The sequence below is a fragment of the Tamandua tetradactyla genome, chromosome 15 (genome assembly GCF_023851605.1).
Source record: "Tamandua tetradactyla isolate mTamTet1 chromosome 15, mTamTet1.pri, whole genome shotgun sequence".
NCBI classification, from domain to species: domain Eukaryota; kingdom Metazoa; phylum Chordata; class Mammalia; order Pilosa; family Myrmecophagidae; genus Tamandua; species Tamandua tetradactyla.
Window position 1 is genome coordinate 72,385,312 of NC_135341.1, and position 15,388 is coordinate 72,400,699.

General features: G+C 41.7%; 1 long non-coding RNA gene across 2 annotated transcripts in view; it reads left to right on the plus strand.

Moving 5' to 3' along the window:
- The window catches only part of LOC143657544 (uncharacterized), a 114,898-nt gene that overhangs the window by 31,269 nt on the left and 68,241 nt on the right, over positions 1 to 15,388 (plus strand). For both annotated transcript variants that reach the window (XR_013162893.1, XR_013162892.1), the window contains exon 2: positions 11,142 to 11,444. This is a non-coding gene — a long non-coding RNA (uncharacterized LOC143657544). The remainder of the gene's footprint in view (positions 1 to 11,141; positions 11,445 to 15,388) is intronic.

Sequence of the window (15,388 nt, forward strand, 5' to 3'; positions counted from 1 at the left end):
GAAGGCTGTCGGAAACTTAACAGGGCCCCCACTGCTCTGACCTCGGGGGATCTGAGAGTCTGCCCAGAGGGTCTGGGGGGTAAATGCTAATATCCCTGTCCATGGGTCTGAGAACTGGAGCCTGTTCTGCCCTCACACATCTTTGGAAGCCCACCCCGCAAGCCCTACCCCTCCAGCTCAATTTGCCTTCCTTTGACCTCATCTTAGCAGGATAGAATTGAAAGTGACCTCAGAGCTCCTAAGCATATGCAGGTGAATGGGTGATCAAGTGGGGAAGTTTAGGGAGATCTCGAAAAAGTTCACCCCTAACCATAGCTCATGACTCTGGTGGCAGTAGGTGTCTGTGCAATATCAGTATCATCACATAACATTAGTGTTCTGCTTACTTGGATTTTAAACTTGCTTTTTAAGCTTTGCTTCTCTTTTTTTCATTGAAAGGACAAAACCATGTAAAATATGATTTGGGGGGAGAATGGGAAACCTTCCTCATTGCCTCTCCTCACAGATATTTTCATGCTTGTCTTACCTTCCAATTCAAAACATTTTACATACTGCTCTTTTCATTTAGCAGGAAAGCTTGAGCAGTTGGCATGTTGCTGTATACTCTTTATGATGAATACATTTAATAGCTACATAATATTTCATATTGGTGCACTGTGATTTTCTAACTATTTTTCTATTGCTGAGCAGCCTCCTATCCAGATTTCATTATTATCTGTCACTCTGTAACTGAGTACCCTTGTAAACAGGTTTTTACCCAAAGGTCCTACTGAACACAGCCCTGAGGGAAGTCCAGTGTGTCATCAAGATTTGAAGGACAGAGAGAAGAAGAGGACTCATGGCTTAGAACTGCATTCTCATGTGTGCAAAGAAGACCAAAAAATAGCGGTGGGTTGACCACCAAAAGTATAATTTTCAAAGTGTTCAAAATAAACCCACATAAAAAGTAAAAAATAATAAACCCACGTAATTCTCATAGAGATACATAATAAACTAAGGTCAAAGGTTCATTTTAACTCATTAATGAGACAATCAGGTGCATCAGAGAAACTGATTTGTATGCAGTAGAGTGAAAGAAAAAAAGCTGGAACAAGATTCCTAAGTTAGATGCAAACCTGGCTATTTTTCTACAGGACAATAAAACTATAACCTTTAGCGTTATCTCATTTATCAAGCAAGTTATTTTTATCTCTGTAGGACAAAAATAACTTACATGGCTATTGCCTAAAGCCATTGCATCTTAATGATTTTCAACAAATTAACAGCTAACCTGAGAGGGGGGTGTAAAATATCAGGTCAAGAGTAAATAGCAAGTCAAACAAAGTTAAATTCTATTAAAAAGTCAAGTGACCCTTAAGCAGGCTTGACAATAAAGGTCATGCATCAGTTTTGCCTTATTTCCAACTTTTGGATGCTTTTTCCTCAAAGAGTGAGAAGAGACTCTTCCACCCTCCACTCCAGTTATTTCCATGGAAAGCATCATTACAAGAGTGCTTGGCCAGAAGCAATGAGGGTAGGGAGGGTTGATGGGGACAGAAAGGAGCTAGCTCTGGGGATGGATACCGAGGGAGAGCCGGGGGGCCTGGGAGAGGAACAGGGGCTGGCACTGTGGGATTTGCCACAGGCCCCACCCACCACCAACTCCAAGGACTCTCATCAGGAGACTGCCCGGAAAGGACCTTAAGAGCTCAGGTCACACATGCTCGTTCATAAAGTGATGTGATTCCTTCCTTCTATAGAGGGGTTCTGCCTCGATATTTTTGACCCACTAACAATATTATCCACCTTAACCACTGTCATTTTTTTTGTCTCAAATGCCTCTTTTCACCTCTGAGCCTAGATGTCTAAATGACTGGCCTTCCCTCCCTTTGTTCTCTCCCCTCCAGTGCAGGCCTTGGGTCCTCTCTTGGCCTCTTCCTTCTGATCCAGGGTAGGGGTAGCTTCTGAAAACTCCAGTTAGGGAGACAAACTCATTCCAGTTCTCCTGGGACTTTTTCAGGGTTGAAAATTGAAAGTGCCATGTCTCAGGAACCCCCTATGCCCGGGCAAACTGGGGCAGTTGGCCCAGTCCCACTTTTGTTCTGAGCAGCTGATAGATAGGTGCTGCCTTTTCCACCCTCCTTCATTGGTCCTTTAAATCATTTTTGTTCTGTTTTCCCAGCCTTAACGCTCTTGTTCCTCGCTTAAATACCCTCTTAATTTATGAAGCCCAGGCTCTAGCACAGGATTCATAAAATGTTCCTGGTATTTCCGCCTAGAATAGAAATGGGTACAAGTTTTGCATTTCTGTTTTCTAGTAAGGCGATACTTGTGGAAACTTCCAAGAAGACAGATGGGATAGAATGAGATGTTTGCTCTCCTGGATCCAAAATGAATAGCATCGCTTTCTTTCCGTCATGGCACGGGGTTGTTGAGTCTTAGGAAAGAAAAAGAGAGAAACTGTTTTGTGGTTGACAGCAGTGAAAGGAATAAAGACTCCTAAATAGAATTTGAGATCAGAGGGATGGATTGGTTGTGTCTGGGATCTTGAAGAACAGTAGACCTGCCCATGCTTGTTTATACCAGGATGCTATTTCCAAATGCCCTATGGAGGCATTCATATTGCCCCAGAGTCTTCAGAGAAACAGGTTTTTAACTGGCTGGACAGAAGGGAGGTGTGTCAGTTTGAAAGGATTTATGTACCCTAGAAAAGCCATATTTTAATTCTAACCAATCTTGTGGGAGCAACAGTTTCTTCTAATCTCTATGCAGTACTATAGGTTGGAAACTTGATTAGGTCATCTCCATGGAGATGTGTCTCGATCAATTGCGGATATTAAACTTGATTAGATGGAGATGTATCTCCACCCATTCTACGTGGGTCCTGATTAGTTTACTGGAATCCTCTAAAAGAGGAGACATTTTGGAGAGACTTCCTTTTGAGAATGAGGAGAGAGCCACAGACCCACAAAAGAAGGCTGAGAGAACTACAGAGTCCACCAGCCAGCGACCTTTGGAGATGAAGAAGGAGACGCTGCCGGGGAGCTTCATGAAACAAGTGGCCTGAAGAGGAAGCCAGAAGACATCGCCATGTTTGCCACATGCCTTTGCAGTTGAAAGAAAAACAATGAACTTCATGGGCCTTTCTTGGGTGAAGGTGACCTCCTGTTGGTGCCTTAATATGGACATTTTTATAGACTTGCTTTAATTGGGACATTTTCTCAGCCTTAGAACTGTAAACTAGCAACTTATTAAATTCCCCTTTTTAAAAGCCATTCCATTTCTGGTATATTGCATTCCAGCAGCTAGCAAACTAGAACAGGAGGAAAGTGGAACTGAATTGGAATGGAATGATTGATGACTGCAACCACTGAACTCCCCTTACAGCTTAGGCAAAAGAAGATCTCTGGTTAAGGGATATGGTGAAATAAAAAGCTTTTGGCTCAAGGCTGAAACTGTCACTTCCAAGTGAGATGGAACATATTACTCAGAAAAGAGAAGTACCAAATATTATGCTGTCTGCCTTTGGGGAAAGAAAAAAACATCCACTTCTTATAAAAACACTTTTTTGGGGATGAAGAATTTATTTCAACTGATGAGTCATCACTGTGTTGTTTTAAACACTTAGCCAAAAAGCGAGTTGTTGTCTTATTTTAAAAGCATGTTTTGAAGCAAATTCTTCTACTGCTTGGGGTTCTCTCATGTGAGAAAAAGGTACGCTTAGTGCTTGCAACCAGAGGTCCAGAAACTGTCACCGTTTACATGAAAGACATTGTGGGACAAGATTCCTAGTTATCAAGTTCCAGACTCATTATCAAAAATAGCCTAAAAAAATAACTTTAAGATAAAAATATTCACGATCTAAAAGCAAGAATTTATCAAGAAGCAGGTAAAGGCTTTTAAAACAAATTATGTAAAAAGTATGTTTTTAAATGATACAATAAAATGCAGAAAAATATCAAAAGGCGAAGGAATTTTAGAGAATCTGACACCCTTAATTGTAAGGACTATGTATGTGGTGGGGGGCCAGCTATCTTGGCTTACCAAGGACAGTCCTATTTCATGCCTGATGTCCAATGTAGTTCCTAAAGTACCCATCCTTCACTTTCAAAAGTGTACCACTTTGTTACGCCTAAGAATCACTCCCAGAGGACCTCTTTTGTTGCTCAGATGTGACCTTTCTCTCTTAGCCAACTCTTTAGGTGTACTCACTGCCCTGCTCTGTATATGGGACATGACTCCCAAGGGTGTAAATCTCCTGGCAACATGGGACATGACCCCTGGGAATGAGCCTGGCCCTGGCATCATGGGACTGAGAAAGCCTTCTTGACCAAAATGGGGAAGAGAGAAATGAGACAAAATAAAGTTTCAGTGGCTGAGAAATTTCAAATAGAGTTGAGAGGGCAGTGCGATGGTGGCTCAGTGGCAGAATTCTTGCCTGCCATGCCAGGGACCTATATTTGATTCCTGGTGACTGCCCATGCGAAAAGAAAAAAATCAAATAGATTGAGAGGTCATTCTGAAGGTTATTCTTATGCAATGTATAGATATCCCTTCTCAGTTTTTGGTATATTTGGAGTAGCTAGAAGGAAATACCTGAAACTGTTAAACTGTAATCCAATAGCCTTGATTCTCGAAAAGGACTGAATAACTATAGAGCTTTTAGGGTGCAACTGTGTGATTGTGAAAACCTTGTGACTGACACTCCTTTATCCAGTGTATGGACAGATGAGTATGAAAAAAAAAGATGAGCAATAGGGATGATGAGGGATATAACGTGATTGGGTGTTCTTTTTTATTCTTATTTTATTTTTGGAGTAATGAAAATGTTCAAAAATTGATTGTGATGATGAATACACTGCTATATGATGATACTGTGAACCACTGATTGCACACGTTGGAAGATTATATGGTTTGTGAATATGCATTATATCTCAATTTTTTTAAAAGAAGTGTCTGGTGCACGGGTGGTTCAGGGATAGAATCTCGCCTTTTATGAGGGAGACCCAGGTTCAATACCTGGACCATGTACACACACCCCCCCCCAAAAAAAATCTGTCCCCCTTTGAACAGTGAGTTTCATGCTCACCTCAGATTTTAAAACAAGTCTACAAATTCTTTGACACTCCTACCATCAAGAAGTGTAGTCTGTGTCCCCTTCCCTTGATAATGGGTTGGGTTTGTGACTGCCTCTGTTAACAGCATGTGGCAGAAGTAATGTTCCCTGACTTCCAAGACCATGTTGGAAAAGGCCATGCAACCTCTGCTGGGTGGTCCTGGGATATTTGTCCTGGGATCCGTCAGCTACCCGGTAAGAAGTCTGGCCACCCAGGAGATGCTGTGCTTGAGGGACTGCATGGAGAGAGAGATGCCTAAGATGCCCCAGCTATGATGCAGTTCCAACTATTTGAATCTTCCCAGTCCAGCCACCAAACGTTTAAACAAGGAAAGCTTAGAGATGACTCCAGTCTTGGCCACTGTCTGACTATATCTGCATAAGAGATAACTTGGCACCCTGCAATAACTGCCCGGCTTGGCCCATGAGATAAAATAACAATAAATGGTGCTGCTATCGTATGCCACTAAGTTTGGGATGATTGGTTATGCAGCAATAGATAAGCAGGATACTAAGTGTAGATTGGTTAAGCATGAGGTTACCCCTATTGAGGACATTTAAGTTGTTTCTAATTTTGATTTATAAACCTTTGCTTTCTATGCTGCAGCTTTACTGGCCTTCTTTCAGCTCTTCTTATTGCCAAGTCCCTTCTGAGCCAGCACCTGCTGTCAAAAATGTTCTCCTGCACCATTCTCTCCCCTTTCACCTGGCTAACTCTCACCTATCCTCTAAGCTCCAGCTTAAAAGATCTTCCTCAAATCCATCTAATAGGGTCAGAGCTCTCTCTTAGACACTTGTGACAGATTGTTTTCCAAAAATGGTCACAGCCATATTCCTGATCCCACAAGTTTTCCCAAAACCTTGCCGCTCCCCTATTAAGACAATTTCATTTCCCTCCCTTTGAAACTGAGCAAGACTTCATGACTGCCTTGATGAATACAGAGTGACAGAAGTGATTATAGGTGACTTTGAGGCTAGGTCATAAAGGGATGATTTCTGTCCCCATCTCTCAGGACACTCACCCTGGGAGCCCAGCCACGAGATGCGGGGAAGCCCAGACCACATGTTTGTGTTGTACCCAGTAGCTCCAGGGGAGGTCCCAGCAGACAGCCAGCATCTGTGTGATGTGAATTTCCTTTCATGTGAGCAAGTTTTCTCTCACATGATTCTAGCTCCCAGCTTTTGAGCCTCACCAGCTAATGTCAACTAGAGCAGAGATGAGCTATCTTTTTTGGAGTCCTCCCAAAATATTATGCAGTCTAATGCCATTTTAAGACTAAGTTTTGGGGTGGTTCGTTATATAGCAATAGATAATCAGAACATTGCTGCATCATTATTTCTTAAAACTACACCGTGATTATGTAACTACTTATTAAATGATTTGATTCATATTTGTTATTCTTCCTAAATTGTGGGGTCCATGAGAGCTGGGACCCTGAGTGCCTGTCCATCGTTGTATTTGCAGTGTCTAGCAGTGGCTGCCACTTAACAGGAGCTCTGAACTACGTTATGGAATGAATGAATGTGTGAATGTATTAGCCTGAAAAGTACATGGGAATGCCACCAAAGTGAAAACAAAAATTAGACCAGACAAAAATCAGGCCAATTTTTCTGTTGTTATTAGAAGAGTGAGGAAGGATATGCTGTTTATGTGGAACATCGGTAGAGTTTGGGAGATTTTTCCTAACTTTGCATTTATCAGTCTATTGCTTTATACTTGTGTTCAGCCTCATATTGATTCGGTCACATCCGGTCACAATCAGGCACACACAGATACTATCGCAACAGAAGCCCTTTGTAAACTTTTCATACCTTTAAGAGTTATGTTCAGAGCAGATTCTCAGTTCATGCTGACTGACTTCATTAATGCATTAAGAAAGATTTAACTATAATCACATACCAAAATGCCCATGGGTTGAGAGGTATGTTTCACATTCAACTCCACAGAGGAAAAGTTGTTTTAAGGTAGGTATTCAAACTGGTGAAGTAGGAGTAGGAGATATAAGGAGTTGATACATGTTTTTGCAAAACACTTCACTATTCTTTTTGAGACCATGTAAAAGAGTGAGGTCCCAGAAGAGGGAAAAGTCTACCACAGTGCCCATCATTTCAAAGGGAAATGACTTTCTCAAGAGAGGAGAAAAACAGAACAAGCTACCAATTTATCAATTTGCAAACCCCAGGTAGAAATCGAGGTCCTGAACAATCAGCTTGGCTGGAAGAAGATGATTCAGAGCCAAGTCAGCTAATGACCTCTGGTGAGAGCAGCAGGCAGTGCCAAAAATTGCAGAGCAATAGATGACTGTCTTTGGACCTCAGACCGCAGGTGAACAAATCAAGTGCCTCCTCAAAGAACTAGGCCTGAGGAGATTTGATAAATATCTCCTACACTTGGGGAGAAACTGATACACACTTGTGAATTGGAGCCACCTCATTCAACTGGGTCATCCTTCTGTTCTCTTCATCAGAGCCTATCTGATCTGATGGAAGATGGTCTCCTCCATCATCTGGTTTAGTTTCTCCAGTGACTGTATCTCCAGTCTCCAGTGGGGTGATGGAGGGGCAGACATCAATCACTCAGGACAAGGAAGGGTCCTCACCCACTGATATTAACTACTACCACATGCCCCTCCTTCTTTTAATATCTAGGATTCTATCTAGTCCATCTGTATTAGTCAGTGTTCTATAGGGAAACAACTGACAAATATAGAAATATTATGGAATTTTTAATAGGAATTGTCTCACATGACTGTGGAAATGGTCAAGTCCAAAGTCCATAGGGCAGGCTGCAAGCTGGGAGCTCCGATGAAGGTTCTCTATGAATTCCCCAGGAGAAGATAGCAGGCTGAAGTAGAGATGGAAATTCACCCCTCTGACTGCTGAAATCATCACTGCTCCTTTCAATGCCTTTGACTAATTGGAGGAGACTTCTCTCATTGTTGAGGACAACCTCCTCAAGTGATTATAGATGTAATCAGTCACAGATGCAATCAGCTTACTGAAGATTTAAATCCATGAAATATCCTCACAATAACAGTCAGGCCAGTGCTTGCTTGACCAAACAATGGACACCATAAACCTGGCAAATTTACCTATCACACCATCTATACCAAACTACTATTCTCTCAAAATGCGTCATGTTCTTTCTTCCCTCTATAACTTTGCCCTCAAATGCCCTATCGTTCTTCCCCTACCCCATATATTCCTCATAATTAAGTTTGACTCCTATCTCTTTTCAAGAATCAGTTCAGGTACTGTAGTAAAGGCTGGTGGTGCCCACTCAGAAGTTAGCTGGGCAGGTCTACCCATTCCCCACCTGCCATGTGTGTTGGTCTAATAGCTCATAACTACATCCTTCTCCAGAGACTCACCTTCCCCAACAGAAGCAACCTCTCCAAAAAAACATGTCCTCAATTCCCTTAGGTAGCAGCCTGCAGTCAATGACGGACTGAAAAGGATTACAAAAGTGTGATATCACTGGCCTCAAGGTTGGACAACTCTGTGGTACAGTTCACATCCCAGAGCTCCCCATGGAGCTAGGCTTCAAGTGAAATCACACCTTGTCTAGCTTCTCCCCTGTCCTATCTTGCTTCCCTCACATATTTAAAAGTTTCTCCGAAGAATTCTCCCCCCAAAATCATTTGTATATAATTTCCCCTTTCAGGGTCTACCTCTAAGGACCCCTACCCAAGACAAATGATGTTTCCTCTGGGAGACGTTTCCTAAACATTTCTACCAAACTAAATTAGGTTCCCTCTTTTGTGCACACACCTCTATCATAGAGACTCTCATGAAGTACTGAAATCAATTATTTAGTTGTCAGTCACCCACACTAGTCTATTTGAGAGCATACACCCTGACATTTCGGTCTTTTCTTCCCTAATACCCAGGAGAGTGTTTGTCTGTCCTGTAGATAGCTCTCAGTATGGCTGAATTGAACTCTTGGATAACTTTAAGGAGAGTGTGCTCACAAAGGGTACAGAGATGAAAAATGAGCCTTATTTTGGTGTCCTATGTTGTAAGAGGGTTCAGAAAAAAAAAATCACAGCTTTGGTTACAGGAATAAGATGAGGTGGGCCCTTGAGTGTCAGTTGGCACCATTGAAAATGGAATGTAATCTGGGATATCGTCAATGAGAAATTATCAAGTCAGCTACTTATAAGACACAATGGAAAATTTTTTAAAAAGTAATAGATGGCTCCTGACATCAACCAACTTAAAATCCAGTTTAGGAGAGATTAACTATAAACACATGAACAGCCATTACAAGCAGAGCATGAACTAAATACTAGTCATAGGAAAGAACCAGAGGAAATTGGCTTAAGCTGCAGTGAGAAATACAGGTGTGCTGGTTTGAAAGGAAGTATGCCCCCTAAGAAAAGCCATGTTTTAATATAAATCCCATTTCATAAAGGTAGAATAATCTCCATTCAATACTGTATGTTTGAAACCGTAATGAGATCATCTCCCTGGATGATGTGATTTAGTCAAGAGTGGTTGTTAAACTGGATTAAGGGATGACATGTCTCCACCCATTTGGAGCATTTATAGGACTTTGTTTCTGAAGTCCTATAAAAGAGGAAACATTCTAGAGAGAGAGATTCAGAGAGAGCAGCACCACAAAGCAGAGTCCACCAGCCAGTGACCTTTGGAGATGAAGAAGGAAGACCTCCCGGGGAGCTTCGTGAAACCGGAAGCCAGAAGAGAAAGCTAGCAGATGATGCCGTGTTTGCCATGTGTCCTTCCAGCTGAGAGAGAAGCCCTGACTGTTTGCCATGTGCCTTCTCACTTGAGAAACCCTGAATTTCATCAGCCTTCTTGAACCAACGTATCTTTCCCTGGATGCCTTTGATTGGACATATCTATAGACCTGTTTTAATTGGGACATTTTCTTGGCCTTGGAACTGTAACCTAGCAACTTATTAAATTCCCCCTTTCAAAAGCCATTCCATTTCTGGTATATTGCATTCCAGCAGCTAGCAAACTAAAACAATGGGGAAATATTGAATCTGCTTCCTAACTGTCAGGGCAGTGGAAGTCTCACCAGCACCCAGTAGAAGCTGTGACTTCAACATTAGTAGAAAGCTTTGAAGAGAAGAGCAGTGAAGTTCTCCTTCAGGAAGTTCTAGTTTCATCCTGTGATAAGGTGGGACGAAGTTCACTGAAAAATACATGGGAATACCACCAAAGTAAAATAAAAATAAGACCCCTTAAAGCCCCTCTCATGGCCAGTTTGTTTAAATTACATATAAAATATCCCTTGAGGAACTCAGTGAGAATAAGAAAAGGATCAGCAATGAATTAAGCCCAAAAAGTAATAGGAAAATTGTCCGCAACGTAATTCTGGTCCTGACTCTGCTCCTCCCTTGCTGTGTGACCTTAGACAAGTTACATACCTTCTCTGAGCCTCAGTTTCCCCATCCTGTAAAAAAGAAAGGGTTGTGCTATATGATGTTGATGCTCCCTTCCAGCTCTGACATATTATAACTTCTAGGGCCCCCAACTTCCTGAATTAGCTGGAAAGTCCCATCTGCTAGTCACCTTTGATGGTTATGGTTATTCCTGGGACACCAAAAACATACATGGTTGCCAGAGACTCTAACTTAGTGACTCAGAATTTGCCATCTGCTAAACAGCTTTTAATTGAAGCTCCAAGAAGCAGAAGCTGGCTGGGAAAATCTTGCAAGTTCATCCAACAGGACTATCTTCCCTGAAAGAGATTTTTCTATGTTTAATTGGTTGGAAGCCATTTTGTCACAGACGGATTATTAAGGATGTCAAGCCTTTTGGGGCCCTGCCCCCCACTGTGTTTGAGCCCCACAGATTCTTTCATTAGAAGCTGTCTCTGGTTTTTTTTTTTTCATTGTATGCTACACTGCCCATCCTCTGAAGCAACCAGTGTTTCAGAAGATGTTAGGCAGGCTGCAGGTGAGTTATTTCAACCTAGATGGAGAAACCAAGTATAGACCGTACTATTACCCCTAGTGATCCACTAGGAAAATTTTTACTTCCTGTCCCTAAAAACCTATGTTCTTCTCGTCTACAGGTCTTAGTTCCAAAAGAAGAAGTGCTCCTATCAGGAGACACAACAAAGATTCCATTGAACTGGAAGTTAAGACTGCCACCCGGCCACTTTGGGTTTCTCATGCCACTGAATCAACAAGCACAAAAGGGAATTACTGTCCTGGCCAAGGTGATGGATCCTGACTATAAAGGGGAAATAGGACTGCAACTACACAATGGAGGTAAAGAAGAGATTTCCTGAATATAGGAGCTCCCCTATGGCATCGCTTAGTACTACCATGCCCTGTGATTAAAGACAATGGAAAACTGCAACAACCCAATTCAGGTAGGACTACCAATGGCCCAGAAACTTCAGGAATGAAGGTTTGGGTCACCCCAGCAGGCAAAGAACCACAGCTAGTTGAAGTGCTTGCTGAGGGTAAAGGGAACATGGAATGGATAGTGGAAGAAGGTAGTGATAAATATAAACTATGACCACATGGCCAGTTACAGAAATGGGGACTTTTATGGTATGAATATTTCCTCCCTGTTTTGTTGTGTGTATGTTTTTATTTGTACATAAGCAAATATCTTGTTTTCCGCTTATCATATGACATGTTATAGTATTTAAGTTATAGGATATGAAGTTTAAGAGTGAATGTTACCTGAGGACTTGCACTCTATCCTGGAGAGATGTAGAGCATTTCTGGTTGTACACAGGATGGATTTTTTGTTTGTTTGTTTGTTTTTGCCCTATGGATTTTATTCCCATGGTTGCATAAGACATCTATATAAATCTCATATTTACAGATATCTCACGTTGGTTCTGTTTCTCTAGAGAACCTTGACTAATACACCAGCTCTCAATTACTGGTAATACACTCAGGAACCGAAAAGTTCACATCACATCGACCTACCTGAAGAGCCATCAGGAAGAGTCTGAAAGGCTGCACCCACCAAAGGAAACCCAGTCATTCCAAGAACAGAGTGTCAACTGCACGACCCCTTTGCACTGGGTCCTGGGTGAACCTTCAGTCACCTAGGCCAGCTCTATCTGTTGCAGGAAGGAGGTGGGTGAAGAAGGAATAAGAAACCAGAGTCTGGCTTCCTTTAATCTGGGAGTTGGACTGCTGTAATTCCTTGCCTTTCCTCAGGGGGTGTGATGTGAGATTCCAGTATAACAGAAAATAGAGTCAAGGAGTGAACACTCAGTATTGCAGCCAAAGTCAGATGGGGCTGAAGCAAATGAAGATGTTATTTAAGCACTTCTGTGTTTGTAACTGTGTAAAATTGTAAAATCCTTACTATTAGTGTGTACGTAGGGTACCATTATCTTCAATTTGAACTTTTTATTAAGGAAATTTTCAAAATAAACAAAATTGGAGAGAACAATTCAGAATTCCCATATATCCATCATTTTCAGCAATTATCAACTCAAGGCCAGTACTGTTTCATCTATACCTCACCAACCCACCCCTCCCTATATTATGTTACATTTTACAGTTGAGGAAACGATGGCTCAAATATAAATGAGAAAGAATGGATTGAATCAGTTATATATCACACTCTCAGGGTGGCATGTGTGTATTTTGGAAAAAGAAAGGTCAATAATGTACTTTTATCATATGATTTGTATTTGAACCATGAAAGAACAATAGCTACTAATTTTATAATATAAATTGCAGAAAACAAAGGCAGAAAAAGCATTCTTAAAACAGATGATGAGGACACATAAAAAATTTTCAGTTTATGAGGTATTTGTGTTTATTAGAAAGGTGCCATAGATTAGTACAGGTCATAAAACACAGGATTAGAATATGTCCAAGGTCCCTTTCCTTTTGGATTCCACGGCATTTTATAATCCTGACTCATGGGAATTGGATGCCATGGCTTTTTCCCTTTAAAGCACCTAGCACAGTTGTGTGTACCAAGAAGCTTCAATAAATGACTTGGAGAAGTTGCCTTCCCTGCAGCTGTATTGAAAATGTGAGCCAGCAGGAGACTGAGGAAACTGCTCTTAAACATATTAAACATGGCATTTCCAAATTGGAAAAGACCTTGAAAATAAGCAAGCCCCATTGTTTTCAAACTCTGTCCCTTGGGACCTATGGATGTATGAAGGTTTGGCAAACCCTACACTTCCCAGACCACCACGGAAGAATTTAAACTGCTTGAGGAAAACTGCTATCCCTTTTGTATTACACATTGAGTTTCCCTGAAAGATTTCTTTAGAGGAAATTAAAAAGAGAATTCCATTGCTGAAAACTCACTGACTTCTTCCAGTAGTCTCCTTCCACAAGGGAGGGGGTGCAGAGAGGGGGTGTGACTTGCCCAAGCTCACACAACACGGTCGTGGAATTGCTGGGACTAAAGCCTCAGTATCCTGAGTTCTGTGGGCAGAGGACATGCCTGCTGGATTAAGAGTTCAGAAAGTGCCAGAGTAAGGGAATAAAACATTTTGGAATGGAGAGGTTGGCCACACAAGTACTCTTGCTCTTCCAACCCCAGTCCAGGTTTGGTAAGCAACTTTCCAGCTGTTTGCTCTGTAATGGTTCCAATGAGCAAGAGGCACTGAGGTCAAAGAAATTGTTCTGGTGTGCCAGTGGGCTCTGGGCTGCTGACCAAGGGACACTCGGTAAGCTGTGCCCTGAGCTCTTAGCCACAAGTTCACTTTTGCAAAGTATTCCTCTCTCACTCTAGTAACTCACTAAAAAGGAGACTGTGGACACATCATACCAATAAGGAACAATAGAGGAACTTTGGGCTGGATATTTGGGGAAAGTGAATTCCTGCAGAGGAAGTCCTCGTCTAGGGATACAAGACTGTGAGAGTGCAGATTGCGAGATTTTTCTCTGATGAGCTGAAGGACCCTTGAACCATGACTTTCATGGAATCCTGGTTGTGTGTTTAATTCCATTTCCGAGGTTGCAAAGACATGTTAGTTTAGCTTGCATAGTGTTTGAGTATTTTTTTAGTAGGTCTCTGACATTTTTTTAATTGGCAGTTGTCCCTAAAAATTCCAGATTTCTGATGACTTTTTACAAAAAAAAAAAGAAGAAGAAGAAGAAGAGTATCTGGCAACTCTAGTAACAGTCAGCTGGAGCTTTGAACATGGCACACGTTCTCTTGTTTTAGTCCCCACCACTCCCTATTGCCTGCTTTACTTATTCAATGCACTTCTTAAGCCCTGGGGCAATTTGGATTGGTGATCTGATATCCTGACAAAGGCTCACAGAAACAGTTCTCAAATGTACATTTTCTCCCAGAATCCTCTAGAAAGCTTGCCTGAGGTTATACTCTCTGAGATCCTGGTTCCTTAGTATAAGTGAGACTTAGAATTTGCATTTTAAACCAAGACCCCAGAGGGTTCCAGTACAATTTATGGCCACAGTTTAAGATTTGATCCTAGAATCAGGGTACTTAATGTTGAGTACTCCCTTGAATTACATGGAAGATTTAAAATAAATATATTGACATTTAGCTTTTATCCCAAACCAATTGAGTCAGAAAACGCTAGCGATAGGGCCCAGGCGTGATCATTACTTACTCTTTTACTTTGAAAAACTCCAAATCCACAGAGTATTTGAAAGAAAGTTTGGTGGACTCCAGTAAACCCCTCATCAAGCCTTACCAACTTTTCGCACCTTACCACACCCATTCCATCTTTCTCATTACAAGTGCACACACACACTTTCCTTTAGCCACGCCCTTCAAAAGTAGGCTACATTTTGACGTTTCACCCGTAAATATTTCAGCATGCTCCCTCAGAAAAGAGGATATTCTCCTACACAACCACACAGCATGATCAACCCTGGAAAAAAAAAATCACTGTTTCCTCGTGATTTGATTCAGGTCAAGTATTTCTGACAAGAACCCCACACAGGTGATCCTGTGAGCTTCCCACTGCATCACAGCAGGAGGGAAAAAATGCAGTGGTTCACAAAGTTTAACACCTGGAGGGCTCATTAAAACCCAGATTGCAGAGTTGAGAGACTACTCTGAAAGTCACTCTTATGCAAGCTTCAGTTAGACAGTTGCTACCCTATCATAACTTGCCAAACCCCAACCAAAAATATGCCTGACATTCCTAAAGAACACCTAGGGCATTACATAAAATTCTACAAAGGTTCCATGCACTAGGGTAATTTTCCAGAAACCCATAGCCTCCAGATGGGTCCCTGGACAAGACATGTCCTGAAATGCAAAGGGGCCAGCCCTTCCAGAACATCAGCTAGTTCCAGCCCCCTATTCCACATTATTGACAGCCCCTTCCAACAGGAAAAAGTTAGA